A 27161-nucleotide genomic window follows, 5' to 3' on the forward strand; every position below is an offset into this window, starting at 1 on the left:
GCTAGAATGGCAGGGAATTAAAATGGTTTGCACCAACTGTACAAGTTATCAATACCATGGATGGCAAGAAAAACAAATAAATCAATTTTGGAACAAATTAAGCCAGACATGTTGCTCAAAGCAAGGATCACCAAGCTATGACTTACCTACATTGGACACATCATGCAAAGAAAGCAATCACTGGAGAAGGACATCATTGTCGGAAGAATACAAGGAACAAGGCAAAGAGAAAGACCAGAACCCCAAAAGGCTTGATACAATCAACATAATGGTGGAGAAAACCCTGGTGGATCTATCTATGGTTGCATAAGATTGATCTTCCTGCATATTATTCATCCATGAAGACGCCATGGCTCGAAATCAGGGCGAAGGTCATTAAATAATAATATAAGCTAACCCCAATTCATAGCATAGAAGAGAAGTTACTGATTGCTTTAGGTCGGACCACAGTTATAGATAGTACAGATGTGGAATCCCACAAAGTGGCCATTTCTATGGCATATCAGATATATAGTGTGTTTTCATATAAATACTGTGAATTTTTATGTGCACTGTGCATTTTAAATACATTGCGAGACCTCCTGACAGGCAGCACCAAAAAGGGTTAATCTTCTCACAGGCTTCATCAGGTGACCCAGCTCTGTTTTAATATGCAGAAGGTTCTGGAAAAACGCCTCAGGGCAGTGAGCCAATGACTGCAGCTCTACAGTCACATAGAAGGGGGAGGAGCCAAGTCCTGTCAGATCGTTTTAGTTTAAAGTGTCAGTTGGTGGTCGGACATTTGAGAGGAGGAAGCCATTTTGTAGGTGAAGGAATTACCTATTTTCTCCCTGCCTGCTTTGCTTAACCCCTTTCTGACATGTGACCTACTATCCCATCGAGGCCCGTATGCCCACCGATGGGATAGTACGTCATAACGATCAGCCGAGCTCACGGGGGAGCGCGGCCGATCGTGGCAGGGTGTCAGCTGACTATCGCATCTGACATCCGGCACTATGTGCCAGGAGCACTCACGGACCGCTTCTGACACATTAACCCCCGGAACACTGCGATCAAACATGATCCCTGAGATGTGCTCGCGTTGTACCGAGCGTCTCCTCCCTGCAGGCCCCGGATCCAGAATGGCCACGGGGCTGCATCCGGGTCCTGCAGAGAGGTGGCTTACCAGCGTCAGCTCAGAGCAGGGCACGTCAGATCGCTGATCTGACATAGTGCATTGCAAAGTGAACACCGGAAAAAAAACGAGGCAAAAAACAACGCTTTATTATCATACTGCTGAAGAAAAAGTGGAATAACACGCGATCAAAAAGACGGATATAAATAATCATGATACCGCTGAAAACGTCATCTTGTCCCGCAAAAAATGAGCCACCATACAGCATCATCAGCAAAAAAATAAAAAAGTTATAGTCCTCAGAATAAAGTGACGCAAAAATAATTATTTTTTCTATAAAATAGTTTTTATCGTATAAAAGCGCAAAAACATAAAAAAATTATATAAATGAGGTATCACTGTAATTGTACTGACCTGAAGAATAAAACTGCTTTATCCATTTTACCAAACGCGGAACGGTAAAAACGTCCCCCCCCCCAAAAGAAATTCATGAATAGCTGGTTTTTGGTCATTCTGCATCACAAAAATCAGAACAAAAAGCGATCAAAAAATGTCACGTGCCCGAAAATGTTACCAATAAAAACATCAAGTCCCGCAAAAAACAAGACCTCACATGACTCTGTGGACCAAAATATGGAAAATTATAACTTTCAAAATGTGGTAACGCAAAAAATATTTTTTGCAATAAAAAGCGTCTTTTAGTGTGTGACAGCTGCCAATCATCAAAATCCACTAAAAAACCCGCTATAAATAGTAAATCAACCCCCCCTTCATCACCATCTTAGTTAGGGAAAAATAAAAAAAAATAAACATATGTATTTATTTCCATTTTCCCATTAGGGTTAGGGCTAGGGTTAGGGTTAGGGCTAGGGTTAGGGTTTGGATTACATTTACGGTTGGGATTAGGGTTAGGGGTGTGTCAGGGTTAGGGGTGTGGTTAGGGTTATGGTTGGGGTTAGGGGTGTGTTGGAGTTAGGGGTGTGTTTAGGGTTGGGATTAGGGTTAGGGGTATGTTAAGGTTAAGGGTGTGGTTGGGGTTAGGGGTGTGGTTGGGATTAGGGTTAGGGGTGTGTTTGGGTTAGGGTTTCAGTTAGAATAGGGGGTTTTCACTGTTTAGGCACATCAGGGTTCTCCAAACGCAACATGGTGTCCCATCTCAATTCCAGTCAATTTTGCATTGAAAAGTTAAATGGCGCTCCTTCCTTTCCGAGCTCTGCCATGCACCCAAACAGTGGTTTACCCCCACATATGGGGTATCCGTGTACTCAGGACAAATTGCACAACAGCTTTTGAGGTCCAATTTCTTCTCTTACCCTTGGGAAAATAAAAAATTGGGGGCGAAAAGACAATTTTTGTGAAAAAAATATGATTTTTTATTTTTACGGCTCTGCATTATAAACTTCTGTGTAGCACTTGGTGGGTCAAAGTGCTCACCACACATCTAGATAAGTTCCTTAGGGGGTCTAGTTTCCAAAATAGTGTCACTTGTGGGTGGTTTCAATGTTTAGGCACATCAGGGGCTCTCCAAACGCAACATGGTGTCCCATCTCAATTCCAGTCAATTTTGCATTGGAAAAGTCAAATGGCGCTCCTTCCCTTCCGAGCTCTGCCATGCGCCCAAACAGTGGTTTACCCCCACATTTGGGGTATCGGCGTACTCAGGACAAATTGTACAACAAGTTTTGCGGTCCAATTTCTCCTGTTACCCTTGGTAAAATAAAACAAACTGGAGCTGAAATAAATTTTTTGTGAAAAAAGTTAAATGTTAATTTTTTTTTTCAAACATTCCAAAAATTCCTGTGAAACTACTGAAGGGTTAATAAACTTCTTGAATGTGGTTTTGAGCACCTTGAGGGGTGCAGTTTTTAGAATAGTGTCACACTTGGTTATTTTCTATCATATAGACCCCTCAAAATGACTTCAAATGTGATGTGGTCCCTAAAAAAAATGGTGTTGTAAAAATGAGAAATTGCTGGTCAACTTTTAACCCTTACAACTCCCTAACAAAAAAAAAAATGTTCATTCCAAAATTGTGCTGATGTAAAGTAGACATGTGGGAAACGTTACCTATTAAGTATTTTGTGTGACATATGATTTAAGGGCATAAAAATTCAAAGTTGGAAAATTGCGAAATTTTCAAAATTTTTGCCAAATTTCTGTTTTTTTCCACACATAAACACAGGTAATATCAAAGAAATGTTACCACTATCATGAAGGACAATATGTCATGAGAAAACATTGTCAGAATTACCGGGATCCGTTGAAGCGTTCCAGAGTTATAACCACATAAAGGGACAGTGGTCAGAATTGTAAAAATTGGCCCGGTCATTAACGTGCAAACCACCCTTGGGGGTAAAGGGGTTAAAAAGGAGACTGACATGATAAGGGGAGTTAATAGTCTTCATATGAGGAAGACTACCATTGCACCACTAGGAGAAAGAATTACCTCAGGGCAGAAACAGAGCACAGTGCTGAAGAATAAATATTCAGACTTAATGAAACCAGAGGTTACTAAGATCTGCCTGTCTGCAGGTACACAGCAATCATCAACTGTGAGTGTAATCCTGTACCTCAGTTTAGTGCTGTTTGTAAATAATAATTTGCCCCATTACCTTCAGTAAAAATACTTCTGTTTTAAGTTCTTAGGGCTGGTTCATGACTGGTGCTCAAATGCACCAACTACTGCCACCATCATCATCTTCTGCCTAGAGGCAGTTACTGTGCAAACATTGTATTGTGGAGTTTCCTGTGTGTGTGTGTAATTTGAGAAGGAAAGCCTCTTCTCCTGACAGAAAGCTTGGCCACCATAAGATACACCATACCCTGTCAGGAGTACAACCCTCAGCCATACACCACATGAGAACGCCACAAGTATTTGGTCATCTCCAGCAGTTTCATGGAGAATAAATGAAGAAGAAGCAGAGGAGTACATACTAGATTTTACATCTATTCATGTGGGGCACTGTAGAAATTTGTTCTCAGGATCAGTGGAGGTGCCAGCGGCCAGCTCCTCAGTGATCAGTAAATTGCCACTATTCTATGGCTAGGGTTTTCATAGGTGGGTATATGTTATTTTTATATTTTATCACATTTCCTGTTAGGGGAATCATTTAAAAAAATATAGCCTAACCTGCATTATTTTATGTACGGACGATAAATATCAGCAGGAGAAGCAATGGTTTTGATTATCTTTGCTTACTGTTTGGTCATTCATCTCATTCACACAAAATACAATATTACCCTCCAGAGTTTTATACCAATAAGTGCTGTATGCAAATCCACTTTATGAAGAAGCTTGATCAAGCCTGAGCTGGATGTTATCAGCTGCTGCAAAGCAGATTAGCATGAAATTCATTCCAACGCTCCTTCCTGTGCAGACGGCTCAGCATGCGCTAATGGGGCAAAGAACAGACTACTGTCTGTAGAATTAGTCTCACAAGGTGCATGAAATGAGGGAATCAGTCATAATGCCAACAGATGGAAGTCATAATTCTTTGCCTCTATGCCACAACATTATTAGAAAATGATATATGAGCAGCCATTATCATTAATCAGTAAAGGTAATATACTGTATTCTTATTGTCTTGTTACGATTGTCTCTAAAACAATGTAAAATTATTTATAGCATCAAATGTCTATGAAGAGTTTTTGTTTTAAAGAAATTAAAGTTGAAAAAGATTGTATGAAGCACAAAGTAACCCAGTCACACAGTGGACTGATTTTTCTGGGCTGCCAAATAGTTGACTTTGCCCTGTAAACCACACTGAACATAACTTACACAAGTCAAATAATTTTAAATCTGACATTTGGTAATATTTGAAGCTCCAAATCTTTGGCATAGACACAGGGATCATTTTGGCTCTTGTTAACCTATAGAAGATTATAAACTTGAAACTGTCAGAATTTTCAGTGGTTAACACTGCAGCCTTGCAGCGCTGGGGTCTTGGATTCAAATGCCACCAAGGACAACATCTGCAAGGAGTTTGTATGTTCTCCTCCTGCTTGCGTGGGTTTCCTACCGATACTCCAGTTTTCTTCCACATTCCACATACATACTGATAGGGAATTAGACAGGGATGATAATGTACGTAGAGCGCCGCCGAATAGGATAGCGCTATATATGCAATGCATAATAACTTTAGAGTGTAACTCTATATCAATGCAGAGAATTTGGACATCATTATGAGAAAAAAAGAACTCCATCCAACAAAATATACAGTAAGAAAAAATTAATTCAAAATGTTATTCTCAATTAGGTAAAAACATTGGAAAGTAGATAGTATGAGCCACTCCGAGCCACGGAGCTCACTTAATGACTGCAGTGCTGCAGACAATAACAGACAGTGGGAGCGACGGAGATTCAGAGCTGGACCCAGGGAGGGTGATTAAAGGACAGTTAAACAATAAACTGCGCCTGAGGACAGGCATTCTTTGAAACCAAAAAAACCCTTTAAACCAATGTATTGGATATCTTGCTTGGCAGTGCTGTGTTATGATCCCAGTGGCTGGGGATCACAGGAAATACTAGCTAAGTAACTAAACATAGACACGAGCTCTAGGGAGGTGGTAACTGGACCGACCGCAAAACCTGATCCAATCCAAATACACTAAAGGTAGCCGGTGAACGTGCCTAAAATCCTGGACGTCTCGACGCAGCCTGAGAAACTGACTACCCCTAAAGAGAAAGCAAGACCTCACTTGCCTCAAGAGAAGTAATCCCAAAGATATAGGAAGCCCCCAACAAATAATAACGTTGATGTAAGGAGAAAAGACACATGTAGGAATGAAAACAGATTCAGCAAATGAGGCCCGCTAATACTAGATAGCAGAAGACAGATAGCGAACTGTGCGGTCAGTAAAAAACCCTACCAAAATATCCACGCTGAGAATTCAAGAACCCCCACACCATCTAACGGTGTGGGGGGAGAAACTCAGCCCCCCAGAGCTACCAGCAACCTGGGAAATCACATATTAGCAAGCTGGACAAGAAACATAAAGAACACTGATGATCAAAAAATGAACAAAACGGAAACTTAGCTTCTCTTGAAGAGACTGGGAGCAAGGTAGTCAGAAGGAATCAGAATAGCACTGAATACATTGACAGCAGGCATAGACTGAGAGTCCAAGTGAGCTTAAATAGAAAACCAGCCCACAGATAACGAGACAGCTGATGCCAGTCACAAACCTGCAGAAAGACAGCACTCACACAGTACCACTTGTGACCACAAGAGGGAGCCCAGAAATAGAGTTCACAACAGTACCCCCCCCTTGAGGAGGGGTCACCGAACCCTCATCAAGATCCCCAGGGCGATCAGGATGAGCCGCATGGAAGGCACGAACCAAATCGGCCGCATGGACATCAGAGGCGACAACCCAGGAATTATCCTCCTGACCATAGCCCTTCCACTTAACTAAATACTGAAGCCTCCATCTGGAAATACGAGAATCCAAGATCAACTCCACCACGTACTCCAATTCGCCCTCAACCAGCACCGGAGCAGGAGGCTCAACAGAAGGAACCACAGGCACCACATACCTCCGCAACAAAGACCTATGGAACACATTATGAATGGCAAACGATGCTGGGAGGTCCAAACGAAAAGACACCGGGTTAAGGATTTCCAAAATCTTATAAGGACCGATGAAGCTAGGCTTGAATTTAGGAGAGGAAACCTTCATAGGAACATACCGAGAAGACAGCCATACCAAATCCCCAACACGAAGTCGGGGACCAACACCGCGACGGCGGTTGGCAAAGCGCTGAGCCTTCTCCTGTGACAACTTCAAATTGTCCACCACATGGTTCCAAATCTGCTGCAACCTATCCACCATAGAATCCACCCCCGGACAGTCAGAAGGCTCAACCTGACCCGAGGAAAAACGAGGATGAAAACCAGAATTGCAGAAAAAAGGCGAAACCAAAGTAGCAGAACTAGCCCGATTATTAAGGGCAAACTCGGCCAATGGCAAAAAAGTCACCCAATCATCCTGATCAGCAGAAACAAAACATAAAACATTAAAAAACATAAACATTAAATAAGTTTCCAACGTCTGATTAGTTCGCTCGGTTTGGCCATTCGTCTGAGGATGGAAGGCCGACGAAAAAGACAAATCAATGCCCATCTTAGCACAAAAAATCCGCCAAAATCTGGACACAAACTGGGATCCTCTGTCAGACACAATATTTTCAGGGATGCTGTGCAAGCGAACCACATTCTGAAAAAATAAAGGAACCAAATCGGAGGAGGAAGGCAACTTAGGCAAGGGCACCAAATGGACCATTTTGGAAAAACGATCACACACCACCCAGATGACAGACATTCTCTGAGATACTGGAAGATCTGAAATAAAATCCATGGAAATGTGCGTCCAAGGCCTCTTCGGGACAGGCAAAGGCAAAAGCAAACCGCTGGCACGAGAACAGCAAGGCCTAGCCCGAGCACAAATCCCACAGGACTGCACAAAGGAACGCACATCCCGCGACAAGGAAGGCCACCAGAAAGACCTAGACCCCAAATCTCTGGTACCAAAAATCAAAGGATGATCTGCCAACACCGAAGAATGAACCTCGGAAATAACTCTGCTGGTCCATCTATCTGGGACAAACAGTCTCTCTGGTGGGCAACGGTCAGGTCTATCAGCCTGAAATTTCTGCAGCACTCGTCGCAAATCTGGGGAAATGGCAGACAAAATCACTCCCTCTTTGAGGATACCAGCCGGCTCTGAAACTCCTGGAGAGTCAGGCACAAAACTCCTAGAAAGGGCATCAGCCTTCACGTTCTTCGAACCAGGCAGGTACGAGACCACGAAATCGAAACGGGAGAAAAACAACGACCAACGAGCCTGTCTAGTATTCAGGCGCTTGGCAGACTCGAGATAAATCAGATTTTTGTGATCAGTCAAGACCACCACACGATGCCTAGCTCCCTCGAGCCAATGTCGCCACTCCTCAAATGCCCACTTCATAGCCAACAACTCCCGATTACCAACATCATAATTCCGCTCGGCAGGCGAAAACTTTCTTGAAAAGAAGGCACAAGGCTTCATCACAGAGCTATCAGAGCTTCTCTGCGACAAAACAGCCCCTGCTCCAATCTCAGAAGCATCCACCTCGACCTGGAAAGGAAGAGAGACATCAGGCTGACATAAGACTGGAGCTGAAGAAAACCGGCGCTTCAGCTCCCGAAAGGCTTCCACTGCCGCAGGAGACCAATTAGTCACATCAGAACCTTTCTTGGTCAAATCCGTCAAGGGCTTAACCACGCCAGAAAAATTAGCGATGAAGCGACGGTAAAAATTAGCAAAACCCAAGAACTTCTGAAGACTCTTAACAGATGTAGGCTGAGTCCAGTCATGAATAGCCTGGACCTTGACTGGGTCCATCTCAATAGTAGAAGGAGAAAAAATAAAACCCAAAAAGAAAACCTTCTGTACTCCGAAGAGACATTTTGAGCCCTTCACAAATAAAGCATTAGCACGCAGGACCTGAAACACCATCCTGACCTGCTTCACATGGGACTCCCAATCATTAGAAAAGACCAAAATGTCATCCAGATACACAATCATAAATTTATCCAGATATTCTCGGAAAATGTCATGCATAAAGGACTGAAACACAGAAGGAGCATTAGAGAGTCCAAAAGGCATCACCAAATACTCAAAATGGCCTTCGGGCATATTAAATGCTGTTTTCCATTCGTCCCCCTGCTTGATACGCACAAGGTTATACGCACCACGAAGATCTATCTTGGTGAACCAACTGGATCCCTTAATCCGAGCAAACAGATCAGACAATAATGGCAAAGGATACTGAAATTTAACCGTGATTTTATTTAGAAGACGATAATCTATACAAGGTCTCAGAGAACCATCCTTCTTGGCCACAAAAAAGAATCCTGCACCAAGAGGGGAGGAGGATGGGCGAATATGTCCCTTCGCCAAAGACTCCTTTATATAACTCCACATCGCGGCATGTTCTGGTATAGACAAATTAAAAAGTCGTCCCTTCGGGAACTTACTGCCAGGAATCAAATTTATAGCACAATCACAATCCCTATGAGGCAGGGCACCGGATCTAGGCTCATCAAATACATCCTGGTAGTCCGACAAAAACTCAGGGACCTCAGAAGGAGTGGAAGAAGCAATTGACACCAAAGGGACATCGCCATGAATCCCCTGACAACCCCAACTTGACACAGACATAGCTTTCCAATCCAGAACTGGATTATGGGCCTGCAGCCATGGTAGACCCAAAACTACAACATCATGCAAATTATGCAGCACAAGAAAGCGAATCACCTCCTGATGTACAGGAGTCATGCACATGGTCACTTGAGTCCAATACTGAGGCTTATTCTCAGCCAATGGCGTAGCTTCTATTCCCCTCAGTGGAATAGGAAATTCCAAAGGCTCCGGAACAAAACCACAGCGCTTGGCAAATGACAAATCCATAAGATTCAGGGCAACTGAATCCACAAAAGCCATAGCCGAGTAGGATGACAAAGAACAGATTAAAGTAACAGACAAAATGAACTTAGGCTGTATAGTACCAATGGTGACAGGTTTAGCGATTTTTTTTAAGTGCTTAGAGCATGATGAGATAACATGAGTAGAATCACCACAGTAAAAGCACAACCCATTTTGACGTCTATGACTTTGTCGCTCAATTCTAGTCAGAATTCTGTCACATTGCATTGACTGAGATCTCTGTTCAGAGAACACCGCCAGAGGATGCGCAGATTTGCGCTCCCGCAAACGCCGATCAATCTGAATGGCCAAAGCCATTGAATCACTCAGACTTGCAGGCGTGGGGAACCCCACCATAACATTCTTAATGGCTTCAGAAAGACCCTCTCTGAAATTTGCAGCCAGGGCACACTCATTCCATTGAGTAAGCACTGACCATTTCCGAAATTTTTGACAGTACACCTCAGCTTCATCCTGACCTTGAGAGATAGCCAGCAAAGCCTTTTCTGCCTGGTTCTCAAGATTAGGTTCCTCATAAAGCAGTCCAAGCGCCAGAAAAAACGCATCCACATTCAGCAATGCAGGATCTCCTGGCGCCAGAGAGAAAGCCCAATCTTGAGGGTCGCCGTGTAACAAGGAGATAACAATTTTAACTTGCTGAGCGGAATCACCAGAGGAACGAGGTCTCAATTATTCCTAAAATTCAGAAACCTAGATCTATCTCCAGAAAACAACTCAGGAATAGGTATCTTTGGCTCAGACATAGGGCTATGAACAACAAAATCCTGAATATTTTGCACCTTTGCAGCAAGATGATCCACACTAGAAGTCAGACTCTGAATATCCATGTCTGCAGCTGAGCTCAAAACCACCCAGAGATTAAGGGGATGAGAGAAGCTAGACAGACTGCAGCAAAGGAGGAAAAAAAAAAAAAAAAAAGAAAAAAAAAAATTGTACTCGGGACTTCTTTTATCCCACTTCATGCGATGCATAAAACACTTTTTAGGCCTGCTGTACTGTTATGATCCCAGTGGCTGGGGATCACAGGAAATACTAGCTAAGTAACTAAACATAGACACGAGCTCTAGGGAGGTGGTAACTGGACTGACCGCAAAACCTGATCCTATCCAAACACACTAAAGGTAGCCGGTGAACGTGCCTAAAATCCTGGACGTCTCGATGCAGCCTGAGAAACTGACTACCCCTAAAGAGAAAGCAAGACCTCACTTGCCTCAAGAGAAATAATCCCAAAGATATAGGAAGCCCCCAACAAATAATAACGGTGATATAAGGAGAAAAGACACACGTAGGAATGAAAACAGATTCAGCAAATGAGGCCCGCTAATACTAGATAGCAGAAGACAGATAGCGAACTGTGCGGTCAGTAAAAAACCCTACCAAAATATCCACGCTGAGAATTCAAGAACCCCCACACCAACTAACGGTGTGGGGGGAGAAACTCAGCCCCCCAGAGCTACCAGCAAGCTGGGAAATCACATATTAGCAAGCTGGACAAGAAACATATAGAACACTGATGATCAAAAAATGAACAAAACGGAAACTTAGCTTCTCTTGAAGAGACTGGGAGCAAGGTAGTCAGAAGGAATCAGAATAGCACTGAATACATTGACAGCAGGCATAGACTGAGAGTCCAAGTGAGCTTAAATAGAAAACCAGCCCACAGATAACGAGACAGCTGATGCCAGTCACAAACCTGCAGAAAGACAGCACTCACACAGTACCACTTGTGACCACAAGAGGGAGCCCAGAAATAGAGTTCACAACAGTGCTGCCCTGAATACAGTTCCTTTTTAAGATGTCTGGTAATCTCGGTGCTACATAGTGTATGTTGTGGAACTACCAGACTCAGCATTTTATACTATACTCTGCTGAGTGCTAGATATATTTACTACATTGTGCAGTAAGCCATTCCCAATACTAATGCCCATCGGAGTTATTCTGACAATACCTGCCTGGGACCTATATGTACAGACGGTCTGCCATAACACAAGAATAGATCCATTGACTGTCAGGGGTCAAGTTGGTAAGATTTTCGGCTGCCTCCACTCAGGTCAGCAACTGGATTTACCACTTCTCTTCTATGTATCAGTTTAAGGGCACATTCACACCAGTGCATACGTCGGACTCGTGCTATCGGACCAAAGTTACTCACTGGGTCAGTGCGGATGTGCTGTTTTTTTTACTGACAAATTCTGCTAGTGAAAAAAATCACAGGATGCTGCAATTTCACATCGTCTGCCACTCGCTCATTGAAATCTATGGGTGAGTGGAAAACATTGGACTGCGCTTGGATGAAATCCACACACAGAATGGAGGAAATTAAGACATTTTGTTCTCCATCTTCTCACATTGTGATCCAATACGGTTATCAAAGAGAATCGGATCATGCTATGCTGACTCTCAGATAACAACCCTAATCAGACTTTGATCCAAGTGTCATTTTTGGTTTTGTCCTGATGAAGAAGTTTGAAACTTCGAAACGCGTTGATAATTAAAACTGCATTCCTGGACAATTTTCTGCTCTTTATCCTTCCATATCGGAAGCGAAGTATTATCCCTTTTATTCCATTAGTTTTTCTCCAAGCCGTGGGTCTGCAGAAGCATTGAGCCTTTTAGTGGTTGTGGGTACACACCAGGTGAGTACCATTACCTTTGGTCTCCCCTTTCGTACACAGGTAAAACCCTATTGCGCTTTTTGTTATTCCAGTTTCCTCAAATTGGCTTACTCTTTGCCACAAGGGTTTTTTTTGCCTTCCTCTGGATCAACATGTTAGGGCATGTTAGGTTAAGCTATGGGTTGAACTAGATGGACTTAAAGTCTTCCTTTAACCTTAATAACTATGTTACTATGTTAAATTATGCATGTGTGATAGGTTCTATCGCTGGAAGATACTCTTTCTGGGAGAATGTGGAATCCGATTTTGTGAGTCTGATGACTGCATAGAATTCAATAAATGATGGTCACACTTGCGTGTGAGATAAGTTACAGAAAGATCTAAGCAACCAGAGCCCGATGGGTAAACGTTCCCAACCCTCTTGGACCCACACCTACCCACATTGATGCTATTTCTTTTGCAGTTATACACTAATCATGAAATAACAAATATACTGTAGATCTTTGGAAGTATATGGTGTTCATTTCAGTATGATTTTATCAGACCACAATGTATAGAAATACACATTTACAAAAGAACAGGAGAAAACAGAACACAAATATAATCATATATGCCCAGTTCTTTAGAGAACATTACATTGAACAGAGTCTTGTAGAGTAAAAAAATGTTTAACAAAGTACATTTCTGTGCCATATTTTAGCGCTATTGAGTCACTGTATCCTATGTGCACTGTGGATGGACACATTTCTTACTGCTTTATTCCCACACAGACATTTATTGCAGGTTTTATTATTGCCTACAGAAGCAGCACAGTAAAATGTTATTGTTTTACATTTACTAAAGCTCCCTACATTAGCATAGTCTGCCGTAAAAGTTCCTGTGTCCATTCCTCTCACTTAAAAAGCCGCAAAAGTTTTATTTTAGCAAGTATTTTTGTCCTGACAGCGAGCTTATTCTGCAGTTATTTAATTTAATGCGTGCTTCAGGAGGCAACAGGAGTCTGTAATAACCAGCCTAACCACAGTCCTGGAAACAGGGATACAATTACGTGTAGGTCTGCATGCACAGGCTATGATGTCATGCAGAAACCACACTCAGTCCTCCTGGCTAAAGAAAGGGAATTTCTCATTTCTAGGTAAATCATATTTATCAGCTTTTTGTGCCTTTTTTTATTATGTATGCTACTGTGGCACACATTTATTAACTTTAACTCAATAAAGGAGACCTATATAAGAAAACCTATCTTGCACCACATTGGCTGTTCTTGCTCTATGCCGGCATCCCTGCGTGGTTGGTTCTGTGGATCTGAATGTTTTTTGCACCTTATCATATTATTTGAGTGGTTCATTCGACCCCTATTACAATTTTATAGCCCCACATTCTTCCTTTGGGAGTTGCACCTGTATTTTATTAGTTGCCTGTCCTTGATAATGAACTGTTGACCATGGTTTACACACATGTGAAACTGCCGTGACACGGTATCATGTGGCACATATACTATTTATTTATTATTGGCTCTTTTTTATTTTACTCTATTTTATTTAGAAAATCAAATTGTGGTTCTTTTAATTAATATTTAATAAAGGAAACTTTTTTAAAAAGGTATAGCTCTGTGTACTATTTTGTGGTAAAATAATCCCTTTGTATAATACCTAATTTTTAGGTGAATTTGTGCCACACTTTTATTAACTTTGACTCAATAAAGGAGACCTAGTAAAGAAATCATCACCATTGGCTATTAGCGAATGAACTTTACATTTTTCACTCTTTCTTTCATTGCAGCCATTTGGCAAATTCAAAAAAGTTCATTTTTTTCACATTAATGTATACTCTGCACCTCATCTTGACTGAAAAATTACAGAAATGTAGAAATGTTTGCAAATTTAATTAAAAAGAAATACTGAAATATCACATGGTCATAAGTATTCAGACTCTTTGCACAGACACTCATATTTAAGTCACATGCTGTTCATTTCCTTGTGGTTCTCCTTAAAAAGGTTCTACTCCTTCATTGTAGTCCAGCAGTGTTTAATTAAACTGATAGGACTTGATTTGGAAAGTCACACACCTGTCTATATAAGACCTCACAGCTCACAGTGCATGTCAGACCAAATGAGAATCATGAGGTCAAAGGAACTGGCCAAGGAGCTCAGAGACAGAATTGTGGCAAAGCACAGATCTGGACAAGGTTACAAAAGAATTTCTGTTGCGCTAAAGGTTCCTAAGAGCACAGTGGCCTCCATAATCCTTACATGGAAGAAGTTTGGGAGCAACAGAAGTCTTCCTAGACCTGGCCATCCAGCCAAACTTAGCAATTGTGGGAGAAGAGCCTTGGTGAGAGAGGTAAAGAAGAACCCCAAGATCACTGTGGCTGAACTCCAGAGATGCAGTAGGGAGATGGGAGAAAGTTCCACAAAGTCAACTATCAATGCAGCCCTCCACCAGTCAGGTCTTTATCGCAGTGTGGCCCAACGGAATCTCCTCAGTGCAAGACATATGAAAGCCCGCAGAGCGTTTGCTAAAAAAACACATGAAGGACTCCCAGACTATGAGAAATAAGATTATCTGATCTGATGAGATGAATATAGACCTTTTTGGTGATAATTCTAAGCAGTTTGTGTGGAGAAAACCAGGCACTGCTCATTACCTGCCCAATACAATCCCAAAAGTGAAACATGTTAGTGGCAGCATCATGCTATGGGAATGTTTTTCAGCTGCAGGGACAGGACGACTGGTTGTCATTGAAGGAAACATGAATGCAGCCAAGTACAGAGGAATCCTGGATGAAAACCTCTTTCAGAGTGCTCTGGACCTCAGACTTGGCTGAAGGTTCATCTTTCAACAAGACAATGACCCCAAGCACACAACTAAAATAACAAAAGAGTGGCTTCAGAACAACTATGTGACCATTCTTGACTGGCCCAGCTAGAACCCTGACCTAAACTCAATTGAACATTTCTGGAAAAACCTGAAAATGGCTGTCCACCATTGTTCACATCCAACCTGATGGAACTGGAGAGGATCTGCAAGAAGAATGGCAGAGGATCCCCAAATCCAGGTGTGAAAAACTTGTTGCATCATTTCCAAGAAGACTCATGGCTGTACTAGCTCGAAAGGGTGCTTCTACTCAATACTGAGCAAAGGGTCTGAATACTTATGACCATGTGATATTTCAGTTTTTCTTTTTTAAATAAATTTGCAAAAATTACTACATTTCTGTTTTTTTTCAGTCAAGATGCGGTGTAGAGTGTACATTAATGAGAAAAAAAAAATAACCTTTTTGAATTTACCAAATGGCTGCAATGAAACAAAGAGTGAAAAAAGTAAAGGGGTCTGAATACTTTCTGTACCTACTGTAGATTGCTTGTGGGTGCAAGACTAGCAGGTATTGTTCCTAAACAGATGATTAGAAATGCTATTAGAGTATACCAGCTAGGCATTGGGTGGTTGCCTCATTTCGGGGAAGGGAAAAAAAGTGTGAGACAACCTTTTTAAAATTTATGATTTAAAATTTACAAACACTAAGATTTATAATACATGAAAAGTGGAAAAGTATATATAAACGCAAAAAAGAAAAAACAACGTATATAGAAGCAGCATGTGCCAGTTGTACAGCATAGGATCTAGCTTGCTGTGGCTCAGTGCACACTTTCCTTTGGATCACATGTGGTCTTGCACATAATACCCCTTTTTTTAAGGCCCCGTCTCACTAAGCGATTTACCAACGATCACGACCAGCGATATGACCTGGCCGTGATCGTTGGTAAGTCGCTGTGTGGTCGCTGGGGAGCTGTCACACAGACAGCTCTCTCCAGCGACCAACGATCAGGGGAACGACTTCAGCATCGTTGAAACTGTCTTCAACGATGCCGAAGTCCCCCTGCAGCACCCGGGTAACCAGGGTAAACATCGGGTTACTAAGCGCAGGGCCGCGCTTAGTAACCCGATGTTTACCCTGGTTACCAAAAAAAACAAACACTACATACTCGCCTTTCGGTGTCCAGGTCCCTTGCCGTCTGCTTCCTGCTCTGACTGAGATCCGGCCGTACAGCCAGAGCAGAGCGCAGCGGTGACGTCACTGCTGTGCTCTCACTTCTCACTGTACGGCCGGGAGTCAGTGAGAGCAGGAAGCAGACGGCAAGGGACCTGGACACCGAAAGGCGAGTATGTACTGTTTGTTTTTTTTGGTAACCAGGGTAAACATCGGGTTACTAAGCGCGGCCCTGCGCTTAGTAACCCGATGTTTACCCTGGTTACCAGTGAAGACATCGCTGGATCGGTGTCACACACACACCGATTCAGCGATGTCAGCGGGGCCTCAACGACCAAAAAAAGGTCCAGGCCATTCTGACACGACCAGCGATCTCGCAGCAGGGGCCTGATCGCTGGTACGTGTCACACATAGCGAGATCGCTATGGAGGTCGCTGTTGCGTCACAAAACTTGTGACTCAGCAGCGATCTCGCTAGCGATCTCGCTATGTGAGACGGGGCCTTTAGTCTAATGAAAGTTACCAGACCATGAAAAACCTTGGTGTGTGTTATTCATTAGTTAAGTTACAAAGCATTACAGTCATGCAAATCCTATTTACGAACCTCAATAAAGCCATGATTTTGCTATGGGTTGGCTGTCATAATGGTATTTAGAAAAACAATTATTAATGTGGAAAATATACAAATGGAAAAGTAGGGTAAGAAAATAACAGAAGAAAATATTGTGCAATGGTCCATTGTCCTGTGTGATTTACACTTTACTCTCATTGCACTGAGAAAAAGCTGTAAATAATTATCAACTTTTCAGTGGTTATAATAACACAGACACATTCAGTAGTGCCAATATGACTTAAAGAGGTGGTCCAAAACTGAAAACATATGAGCTAAACACAGAACATGGTCACTGAGCAAAACAATAAAGAATATGAGTGATTAAAGGGAACCTGTTACCCCCAAAATCGAAGATGAGCTAAGCCCACCGGCATCAGGGGCTTATCTACAGCATTCTGTAATGCTGTAGATAAGCCCCTGATGTATCCGGAAAGATGAGAAAAAGAGGTTAGATTATACTCACCCAGGGGCGGTCCCGCTGCGGTCCGGTCCGATGTGCATCGTGGTCCAGTCCGGGGCCTCCTAATCTTCATAGGATGACGTCCTCTTCTTGTATTCACGCTGCAGCTCCGGTGCAGGCGTACTTTGTCTGCCCTGTTGAGGGCAGAGCAAAGTATTGCAGTGCACAGGTGCCGGGACTCTCTGACCTTTCCTGGCACCTGCGCACTGCAGTACTTTGCTCTGCCCTCAACAGGGAAGACAAAGTACGCCTGTGCCGGAGCCGCAGCGTGAAGACAAGAAGACGTCATCGTAAGAAAATGGGAGGCCCCGGACCAGACCGCGATGCCCATCGCAGCGGGACTGCCCCTTAGTGAATATAATCTAACCTCTTTTTCTCATCTTTCAGGATACATCGGCGGAGGCTTATCTACAGCATTCCAGAATGCTGTAGATAAGCCCCTGATGCCGGTGAGCTTAGCTCATCTTCGATTTTGGGGGTGACAGGTTCCCTTTAATATCTCAGCACTGAAGACAGATACTCATGAAAGGAAAAATCAAAGAGCTTAAAATAATCAATGCTATTAAGACAATATTAGCAAAAAGGAGGAGGGTGTCATGTGCACTAAAGTGCATCACTCGGACCTCACCCAGGTGCGTTTCTTAGAAGTGTGTAGATACTAGTTAGGATACTAATGTAGGAGTAATACTGGTACACATCATCCAATAAGAGGGTATGGCTTATCAAATAATTATTGCTTAACATGTACCACATTGAAACAAGATTGTCCCAAAAGAAAATGGTTCAAAGTAAGTCAAACAAGGGTCAGTATAAATGTAGGCACGTGTTTAAAGATACAACAAATTAATCATTAAATTATAAATTAAGCATGATCCACAGGGACAAATTTGAAGCATATATGGCGATGAGATCATTTAAAAAATCGTAACAATGACTAAGGCTCTTGCCTAAAAGCGACAACCAGTTACTGACTACCTTGATGTGATTTTTTAAATGATTTTCACACAAAAACAAGGATATTCTTATCTCAAGGATCCAGCATTACTTCTTTTTTTTTTTCTTTTCTTTTTGGACTTATGACTGTTAGTGAAAAGAAAAGCAGCTATATTGGTTAGTAACATGGTTTTTAAATGTCAGAAATATATTTTTGCACATTTTGAGTTGTTTGGTTATTATTCTCACTTCAACAAATGGAAATAAGCAATTGAGAGGAGAAAATTTACATTTTTTTCATTTAGTTGCATAATAATTCTGCACACTAATCGCTACCCAATAATTCTGCACGCAGATATTCTCCTAAGAAAGACAAAATCTCACTTTCTTAAATATTCAGGTTTCAGGTTTATTAACCGTATGGACTGACACAATGGATTGTTCAATAAGAAATTTAATAATCAAAATACAATCTGTCTAATAAATGTGTATACAGTGTATTACTAAAAATGTCGCAGTGTGAGAAGACACTGACAAGACACTAGTTGTACAGTATATCCCAAGATGTTGTCGAGCCAGTGACTAACACCGGTCCAATGCTACACTGTAAAGTACAAGGAATGCTACTGGAGATTATATAATTATGTGAGTTATAGACTTACCCTCGAAGCTCAGTAGTTGCAGACATTAGACATTCGTGACATCACCTCCCACCATTTACACACATAATATGTAGTTCTGGTGATTGCCTATTTACTCTCATATTAAGAGTGAGTCATTAGGATTTCAGGTATATTCTTCTAGAATTACACATGTGCATTCAATAAATGAAGACAATTTCAGATGAGAATTGTTACTCTTTAGTGAGCTAATGGAAAACGTTATTTTCCAGTAAGATCACCCCTTACTAGGGGTCAGAACGCAATGTAAAAATTCACAGAAGATCGTCAGTGAGCATCCATATTTGGAGAGGGTTGCTGTCAGCGCTACATGGAAATACAGTTTATTATGTGTGGTTTCCATGAACTATTCATTAATGGCTGTCAGATCATACTGATCTCATTAATTGAAGGTCTGGAATATTTTCTGTGTCTAACTATGAAAATACATTGAAATCCTCACAAATAAACAAAAGATGGCACATGTAGAGAGAAGACACCACAAGGGAGTCAAATATGACTTGGCTGTAAAATCTATTTCCACATAAAAGTCACAGTACAAATATCAGCAGATGGTCCACATCATGGGCTATAGGCAACCTACTATTATTCCAGAAAATCACTGGAGGTCATATATACAAACTGCCTGTGAAGCGAGTTGTCAAATGGAATGGATACAAAATGCTATATGCCATATGTTAGAAATGTGATACGTAGAAACTGAAAGACCGACAGTAGAAAATGGACACTGGATCACTCTTAGGGTAAGTTCACACAGGACTTTTTTGCTGCGTATTTTTGCTGCGTTTTTTTATGCTAATTTAGGTGCGTTTTTTTGGTGCATGTTTGGTGCGTTTTTTGGGTAAGTTCACATAGGACTTTTTTGCTGCGCATTTTTGCTGCGTATTTTTGCTGCGTTTTTTTATGCCAATTTTCAGCTGGTTATAGATGCGTTTTTTGTGCGGTTTTGGTGTTTTTTTTTGTCTATTTGTGCATGATAATAAAGTTGAGTGACCCCAGTGGAGCTTAGCATCGCCTTCATCCCAGCGGGGGAACAATTTACGGTGAATTACATGCCATGCATCGGCCTTTTTTTTGACGATCACTTTAGTTTGGGCAAGCTACATCCCAAATTACAGGCATTGCTTCCACCTTGGAAAAATAAATGAAAAAGTAATTACCAAATGCAAGATGAAATGAAGCCAACATTCATGACAAGGAAGATACAAACATACACATGCAGAACACATGAACATGTACATAACAGCACGAGCATCGCAAAGTGTACCATTGCAAACAATCGGATAAATATATCACAAATTAAAAAAAATATTACCTCCATGATTAGTTGGGAAACATTAATGCTCATCCTCCTATACCAAGACATGGCTAACACCTCACTACCAGAAACTCCCTCACAATAGATCACAATCAGGGCACCTCACAATGGCTCACAATGGCTCTTCACACCTCACTACCAGGAACTCCCTCACAATAGATCACAAGCAGGACACCTCACAATGGCTCTTCACACCTCACAATGGCTCACAATGGCTCTTCACACCTCACTAACCACACCCCTAAGCTCTTGGCTGTGAGATCACTTCCTGCTGGCCATGATTTTTCTGCACAAAAAACGCAGCAAATAATGCTACATGCGTTTTTGCTGCGTTTTTTCCATCACCCATTCATGTCAATGGGTGAAAAAACGCTGCAAAAACGCTGCAAAAACGCTGAAAGAAGTGACATGCCCTATGTCCAAAAAACGCAGCAAAGCAGAAAATACTGATCAAACAAAAAACCAACGTGTGTGCATGAGATTTCTGGAATCTCATAGGCTTTACTGGTACTGTAAAAAGCAGCTGAAAATTAGCATAAAAAAACGCAGCAAAAATACGCAGCAAAAAAGTCCTGTGTGAACGTACCCTTAAAGGTTGACTACAAAGAGAATGCCCTCCTCTTCATTACAACACCCCCTCCCATGCACGTCACACTGACCTGTGAAATGCAGTTGCGGCACCGTAATCCTGCACATGCGCCGTGCACACACACGGTTATGGGCGTCTTATCCGCCCTTCTATGAGCAGTGTCTTCATCCTGCTTCTGCCCAGGCAAGTCACTGCGAAGTCACAGAGACTCGCCTGCGCAGAAGCAGGATGAAGAGGCTGCCCATAGAAGGGCAGATAAGGCTCACACAACTGCATGAGTGCATGGCGCATGCGTGGTCTTACTGCACCACAACTGTACGTCCCAGGTCAGTGTGACACTGATGAGAGGCGGGGTGCCATTATAATGAAAAGAGAAGGCAGAGATTTCTTCCAGACACCACATGACCTGGAGTCTGGAAGAAATCATTAACATAAAACATTAAAAATGCATTTCTCAACATCTAGACCGCAACTAAGAGGATGGAGGCAAGACTGGTTTAACCATTCTATTACTTGTATTCCTATAGTCATAGATTAAAAGTGTCCCAGGGGGTGACAGATTCCCTTTAAGACATGATATGTTACCCAAATATTTTAGATAGTAGTAGTATATATAGAAGAAAAAAAATTGTAGATAGATATGCAGCATACATTTTACAAGTCTAGAAGAACCTTTTCAAGTTTGATAAGTACCTATTGTTCCACACTTTCTTCAACTTCAGATTTGATCTTTTCACTAGACATCCTTATGAAGAAGGCTACAAAGTACAAAGTCTAACTTTGAGAAGTCTTGGCTTAATGTTCTGCAAAAGAAATCTTTTAAACCTCATCGGCATGGAAAGTACTTTATAAAAGTTGAAGGCACTTTGGTAGGCACAAAGTGTACAACTTCATCACACCAACATCGTTGCCAACTTGTAGACTTAAGTATGAAGTGCTGAAACAGATTTGTCAGAACATGGAGATCTGAACTTTAGAAAGATGGTGTTACCTAACATGACCCGTCTGATATTGGGCAACATAAGTAACACTGTTCCATTTTTTTGTGCCGACCAAATTCTAGCTGCCAAAATTCCATTTCAGTAGTGGTTTCATGATTGCCTCTGAAGTAGGACTGTAAGCACTGTTGAAAGAAGCAATAAAAAATATTTCTGTGTTCGAGGAGCAGAATACCTGAATACAGCAATGGATTTACATTTAAATAGCTACTAAACATCCCAAATTTACACAAAACAACTAGTAAAAGTGATTAAAAGAGTTTTCTGAAGAAAAAAAATTATCACCTACCCTACCAATAGCCTCTTCTATACAGCATCAGTTTGCTAATCTCAAGCACTTTTCTCAGATAATTTTCTACATATAACCCTGTAATCAACTCAGTTCTGATGAAGGCCAAATAGGCTGAATTATCATGTATACACAACTGGTTGCTGTTTTGAAATAAAATCACAATTTATTTTGCATCTATATTGTAGTGTCAAGTTCACTGTCTATTTTACTTATGGAGTGCAATGCTACTTGAGCACCCAAGAACAAGAGTACTTAGATCTCTATTTGAATAGAGAAGTGGTGGAGCTTGTGCATTGCTGATTAGTGTTGAGCATTCCGATACCGCAAGTATCGGGTATCGGCCGATACTTGCCGTATCGGAATTCCGATACCGAGATCCGATACTTTTGTTGTATCGGGAATCGGTATCGGGACCATATTAAAGTGTAAACTAAAGAATTAAAATAAAAAATATTGATATACTCACCTCTCCGACGCAGCCTGGACATCACCGCTGGTAACCGGCAGCCTGCTTTGTTTAAAATGAGAGCGTTCAGTACCTTCCATGACATCACGGCGCTCTGATTGGTCGCGTAGCAGTCACGTGACCGCTACGCGACCAATCACAAAGCCGTGACATCATCTAAGGCCCTTCAAGCGCGCATTCTTAGGTACAACGGCTCCCGGTTATGGCGGTAAAGTCCAGGGGCTGCCGGAGAGGTGAGTATATCCCTATTTTTTATTTTAATTCTTTCTTTTACACATTGATATGGATCCCAGGGCCTGAAGGAGAGTTTCCTCTCCTTCAGACCCTGGGAACCATCAGGATTAGTGTTGAGCGATACCGTCCGATACTTGAAAGTATCGGTATCGGAAAGTATCGGCCGATACCGGCAAAATATCGGATCCAATCCGATACCGATACCCGATACCAATACAAGTCAATGGGACTCATGTATCGGACGGTATTCCTGATGGTTCCCAGGGTCTGAAGGAGAGGAAACTCTCCTTCAGGCCCTGGGAACCATATAAATGTGTAAAAGAAAGAATTAAAATAAAAAATATCGCTATACTCACCTGTCCGACGCAGCCGGGACTTCAGCGAGGGAACCGGCAGCGTTGTTTGTTTAAAATTCGCGCTATTACTTGGTTACGTGAATTCCCGGCTTGTGATTGGTCAGGTCGGCCATGTTGCCGGGACGCGGACCAATCACAGCAAGCCGTGACGAAATTACGTCACGGCTTGCTGTGATTGGTCCGCGTCCCGGCAATATGGCCGCCCTGACCAATCACAAGCCGTGACGTCACGGGAGGCTGGACACGCGCTCATTTTAAAATGGGCGCGTGTCCAGCCTCCCGTGACGTCACGGCTTGTGATTGGTTGCGCCGCGGTCAACCAATCACAAGCCGGGAGGCTGGACGCGCTCATTTTAAAATGGGCGCGTGTCCAGCCTCCCGTGACGTCACGGCTTGTGATTGGTTGCGCCGCGGTCAACCAATCACAAGCCGGGAGGCTGGACGCGCTCATTTTAAAATGGGCGCGTGTCCAGCCTCCCGTGACGTCACGGCTTGTGATTGGTTGCGCCGCGGTCAACCAATCACAAGCCGGGAGGCTGGACGCGCTCATTTTAAAATGGGCGCGTGTCCAGCCTCCCGTGACGTCACGGCTTGTGATTGGTCAGGGCGGCCATATTGCCGGGACGCGGACCAATCACAGCAAGCCGTGACGTAATTTCGTCACGGCTTGCTGTGATTGGTCCGCGTCCCGGCAACGTGGCCGACCTGACCAATCACAAGCCGGGAATTCACGTAACCAAGTAATAGCGCGAATTTTAAACAAACAACGCTGCCGGTTCCCTCGCTGAAGTCCCGGCTGCGTCGGAGAGGTGAGTATAGCGATATTTTTTATTTTAATTCTCTCTTTTACACATTTTAACATTAATGTTGTTGCGATACCCGATACCCGATACCACAAGAGTATCGGAATCCCGGTATCGGAATTCCGATACAGCAAGTATCGGCCGATACCCGATACTTGCAGCATCGGAATGCTCAACACTAATCAGGATACCTTCCGATACTTGGTGTCCCATTGACTTGTATGGGTATCGGTATCGGATTAGATCCGATACTTTGCCGGTATCGGCCGATACTTTCCGATACCGATACTTTCAAGTATCGGACGGTATCGCTCAACACTATTGCTGATCCATGCGAAATCTGTGGGACTGACAGAGGTAGCTGAGAACAGCTCACACCTATATTTCTCATTGCTGCCAGACACCAATTTCTTTAGACAGTTGCTACTCAATGCAGACAGGCGATGACTGATAACAATGGGACCGTTACACAATGAAAATCTAACTTTGTTTGGAAGATGATGTTCCCTCTCCAATTCCCCAACTGAAATAAATGTACCCTACAGCATTCTTATGTGGGTTTGTATAAAATATATCAATTGTGCCCCCCTATATAATGGAGCTCTAGTGGGTGGCATACTCCACCATCCACCGGTCCTAGCTGCAGGGTTAAAGTGAATTTGACATGGCAAGAGGAGAGAAATTTGATTATTAGAGTCATTACTGTTGCACTGTTGGATTTTAAGTTTTTACATTGCATTACACTTTAAGACTTTTTTGGTTGCATTAACATTTTTAGTTGACGATGAAAAAGACAGAGCCTTGAAATAATCCAACTGTGTACAAGCAATTTCTCCTTAAGGAATCCAGAATGTTTATTAATGGTGACACGGAAAAACCAACTAATAAGCCAGTGGAAGACAAGTAAAGCACAAATCAGTTATGAGTCGCCTGCCTGGGCCGTGGGGTACTCAGTATCGGGTCTGGTCTTAAAGGGGATGTATCCCCATGGTGGCTGCGACCCGGTCAAGAGGGGGACCGACGCTGCTTTAAAGGGGTCCCCTGGGGGATGTTGTTGCAGCAATAATGGTGACCCTTCACACAGGTGAAGCGGGGTCCCCAGGGCTCCCAAGGTGTGTGGCAAAGATGGTGTATGCTGACGAATAAGTGAAATACACAAATTGTAAATTCTTTACCTGGTTTACTGTTGTTAGCAGGCCCCAATCCAGGATACCAGGCACCGGTGGTGGAGTGGTTCAGCCGGCTTGGAGGCCGACTTGGAGGCAAAGGTGATCCCTCTCCCAGATGAGGTCCATAAGCCTTTCCTACTTGTGCTAAGATGGCGAGGTCCCTGCTGCTTGTAGCATGCTGACAAAGAATCCTCTCTCTCCTGTCCTGGGACAGTTGCCTGCACGGTAGGCAGTTTGAACCTTTTTATAGGGCCTCTACCATGACCCGGGCTCTTAGAATACTGCTGTACCTCAGGCTTGGTGTGGGCAGTTAACGTGTAGTCTAGTGCCCTCTGCTTCTGCTTCGTGTCTTAGAGTCCCACAAAAGCCTCGGGCTCCTGTTACCCGGTTTCTGCACACTGGCTCTGAGGGTGCCTGGTCACAGTTCCCCTCTGAGCCCTGTTCCACTCCTGCGCTCCTTTCCTCAATTCTCCACTGCATGCAACAACCTTTCAGGTTCTCTCTTTCCTGGAGCCGCAGCACAATCCTGGCTGCCAGCTTTAATGTCTGCTGTCTCAGACTTCCTTCTCCTTCTGTGTTTCTCTCAGACTGTCTTGCTTGGTATCCCTGGACCAACTAACTAACACCTCCTCCAGACCAGGACACTTAAAGCCGAGGGAAACTCCCCTGAATCCGGGTCCTAAGCTCCCCCTCCTGGCCTGGATTCAGAATGTGTTGAATCCTCCTTGCCTCCACACATGACATCGCCATCCCCGAAAGGAAGGCAACATCACTGCAACAACTGGATACCTGGGGTGTTGCACTTATAAAGTGCTACTTCTGGACACAAGAATAAAAAGAAAACATGAAACTAGAGAAGATGTCCAGAGAGAATAAACACAGTTATTAAATCTGCATGAGTTATTTAACTGGAGCTTATAGCTTTTTTTCATATTCCACACAAAAGTGCACAGCTATTGGGATATTGGTCCGGCTTAGCAGTATTTGTTTTAGGGTTTACACTGACATGCTCCATCAGATTCCTTGTGTACATATATAAACTCTCCTAGAAGCAATACCTCCAAACAGACATCTGTGAGATGGTGAAACAGCCCCCATTGCGCATGACGAGAGATATGTACCTTGATAAAGAGGTGAATGGTAATCCCCTGTACATACGGTGTAGCACTCGACTCACTAGTGTGGTATAGATGTGCATATCTGTGTCCGTATACGAGTAAACATTGTACCTGTTGTATATAAGTTGAATTGCCTGCCTGCTGTTAGTAATGACATGATACTGCTTTACATAGAGTGAAATGCTATGATTCACCCACAAGAGGCTGCTGTTTCCTAAACAGAACTGAAAGGTTAATCTGCCTAGCAACAGACTGCAGGGTTGGAGACAGTGAACAGTTGGATGTGCGTCATAGGAAAGAGAGAGGCGACCATCTTGGTTGCAGTTTTGAAGTTACTGAGAACTGAGAGAGGACTTGCCGAAGAGAGATCCAGTGATATCTGCGCGATAACCAACCGTTATGTGGAGCTGATCCTGCCCATGATCCGATCCTTACCAGATGGGAGAGGATTACTGTCAGGAATGCCACTGGAATTTGAGAAAAGACCATGACCTAATGCTAGTAGAGCTGAACACCGCTGTGGAGTCAAGTTATAGTCATCAGCAGTATCGTGTGCCTGTCAGACAGGGCCCTCATCTATCCACATGAATTGATCTTTTGTCTGGGGCAGACATGGGTTGGTAAGATAACTAACACCCTCTGCGCCACCGCAGTGTGTAACCGTGCACACATCTCACCACATTCTGGTGCCAAAATACTCGAGACTGATACAAGACTTATAGTTAGCTAGATAGGCAAATTGGCCATTTCAGGCCATGGCCATAAAGCCATACTTGGCTTACCCAGAGGGGAGCTTCTGGAGAATATTAGAGTTGCGTTATATTTGCTCGAGCTCTTTTAACGTAACGTCTAGCTAAGCAGGCACTGCATTTCGTTATTTGTTCAGTTACTCTCGATATAACTGGGAAAGGACCATTCTGTGTTGT

The 27161-nt window shown here is 42.9% G+C and overlaps 1 protein-coding gene and 1 long non-coding RNA gene across 2 annotated transcripts in view; one reads left to right on the top strand and one right to left on the bottom strand.

The window, feature by feature from the left end:
* The window catches only part of P3H2 (prolyl 3-hydroxylase 2), a 333781-nt gene that overhangs the window by 257679 nt on the left and 48941 nt on the right, over nucleotides 1-27161 (bottom strand). The window lies entirely within an intron of this gene.
* LOC143808047 (uncharacterized) lies at nucleotides 780-25945 on the top strand. The gene is made up of 3 exons (XR_013221865.1): nucleotides 780-806; nucleotides 25142-25342; nucleotides 25705-25945. It is a non-coding gene; the product is annotated as an uncharacterized LOC143808047 (long non-coding RNA).

The sequence above is a fragment of the Ranitomeya variabilis genome, chromosome 2 (assembly GCF_051348905.1).
Source record: "Ranitomeya variabilis isolate aRanVar5 chromosome 2, aRanVar5.hap1, whole genome shotgun sequence".
Taxonomy (NCBI): domain Eukaryota; kingdom Metazoa; phylum Chordata; class Amphibia; order Anura; family Dendrobatidae; genus Ranitomeya; species Ranitomeya variabilis.